The 1,959-nt window shown below is 34.3% G+C and overlaps 1 protein-coding gene across 2 annotated transcripts in view; it reads right to left on the bottom strand.

The window, feature by feature from the left end:
* LOC148939359 (bestrophin-4-like) overlaps positions 1-1,198 on the bottom strand; it is a 121,657-nt gene extending 120,459 nt beyond the window's left edge. For both annotated transcript variants that reach the window (XM_089107117.1, XM_089107118.1), the window contains exon 1: positions 1-1,198. This exon is cut by the window's left edge and continues 206 nt beyond it. The gene's annotated coding sequence lies outside the window, so the exon portion shown is untranslated.
* Positions 1,199-1,959: the final 761 nt, after the last annotated feature.

The following is a 1,959-nucleotide window of genomic DNA, read 5'->3' as shown; positions in this document are numbered from 1 at the left end:
TTTTCTTGTCACAAGTCAACAAGCACAATTTGACATAAAGGGCTTTGCTTAAGTCAGATTTCTTCAATAGCAGGAACTGATAGCTCCACTGAAAATATTTAATTAGATATGTGTTTTTCCAATATGTAAACATCCTTCTGAACTAAATTACAACTAAAGAATGAGCCTTGTTAAATAAACCTCGCTCAGAAAAAACTTTGAATAAGTTTAGAAGTTTATCCAGAAAATTTGCAAAGAACCAGATAAACGTGTACGATTAGTTAGCGTTCTGAAGATGAAACTTTCTGAAATTAATTAAAACGTTTTTTATCCTTTGAAAATGAAATTTGACTTTTTGAGAGTAGGCTACATCAAGTTCATTATCACAGTAAAATCTCACCTGTGTAGATAGATTGTACGTATACTTTCACTATTGTTCCTTGGTGCTACAGAATATTTGTTGTGATAAAATGGCTTTATATTAATTCTCAAGATGTCAAAAAAATTTGCAAAGAAGGTCAAACTAATCAGGCAGTATAGCTTCAAATTTTTATCGCTTCACTTTTTGAAAATGAAACTTAACTTTCAATGGATTGTAATAAATTCGCAATTTAAACGTATGACTCTTCACTATAAAACACCACTGGGTGATTCTAGTCTTTTACGAGACTAGGCCTAATCTCCATCTTATTTCAACATGCATCCTGAACATTTCACTGGGTTGCGGAACTTTTTCAATATTCAGATAATAACAAATTGTGGCAGTATCGTGCCTTGTGAAATAGTCTTTCTTTAACTTGAAACATATTAGTTGGTTGAACTTTTAGAAGCAACTTTCAGAATAATTCTGGTTCTCCCAAAGAAGAATAAAGCTTATATCTCGTTTATTCCACCAACAGAGAAAAATAATTTATCTCGGAGAATGTAATTCAATGGTCATTTTCTGGTTCTCAAAACCGCACTGGTTCCATCTCTTCTCTTTTACAACTTAGCTCTTTTATTTTTCTAATACATAATGGAAGTGGAATCAACGCTCATGCCTAAGGAATCCAAAACAGGGATTAGCCAATTTGAGCATTAACTTATATAGAGCACCTTGGAAGAATGGCACATCCCAATCTGGAAAATAGGTGTTTATAGTCGTATTTTTTCAAACTGTATAAACTTTATGAGGCTTTGTTGCAACACTGTCTTACACATTTAAAGCTTTAATAAGTAACTAGAATGTACAATTATTTGTAACAAAAAAAAATCGACTGGAATGTGTCAGAGACGGTGAAAGACCGCGAAAATTTTAACTGAGCATCACAATAAAGGCAACTTGAAGCGAAGATAAATCACATTACAGAAATGCCAAAATTCCTGATTACTTGAAACTTCCTACGACACCTACATCACTGAAACTAGTCAAAACTGGTTATACTTATGCGGTCGGAAAAATGATTTGAAACTTGAATAATTTTGCACGAGCTCATTTGAAGTGACATCATGCTCCTCTTGGTGGAAAAAAGTCAGCGGTTTTGAATTACCTCAAGCAAAATGATGACAAATCAAATCCTTTCCTGGTTATTGCCTTGAAGAAAAAAAAAACAGAATAAAATAATTACAGTACAATAATGATATTATATTAAACGGCCGAAAAGGAACACCAAGTATTTCAACGGTTACTGGAAAATCGTGATGCAATAGTGGATTATTGAAAATTGTGTATAATAGAAAATTGCGGATTAGTAAACCGGTTACCATTCAACCATAGATAGTTCGAAGGGTTCGCCACTCTAAACTACCTGGTGTGTACCTCAGAAGGTCAGTTTTTCTCGATGTATGGCACATACTACACTATTCGAAAGCAAACCACAGCCAAATAACGCCTGACCGTGCCTTATATAGACCTCTTCCACCGCTAACAACATGGTATACACTATTTTTGAAAGCAGGTAACCACCGAGCACAAGAGCATAGCCAGGAGAATGGCAGGTA

The sequence above is a fragment of the Artemia sp. Qi Xiang Cuo genome, chromosome 21 (genome assembly GCF_049724085.1).
Source record: "Artemia sp. Qi Xiang Cuo chromosome 21, ASM4972408v1, whole genome shotgun sequence".
Classification (NCBI taxonomy): Eukaryota; Metazoa; Arthropoda; class Branchiopoda; order Anostraca; family Artemiidae; genus Artemia; species Artemia sp. Qi Xiang Cuo.
The sequence above is the reverse complement of the archived record's forward strand: the minus strand, read 5'-3'. Positions and strand labels throughout refer to the sequence as shown.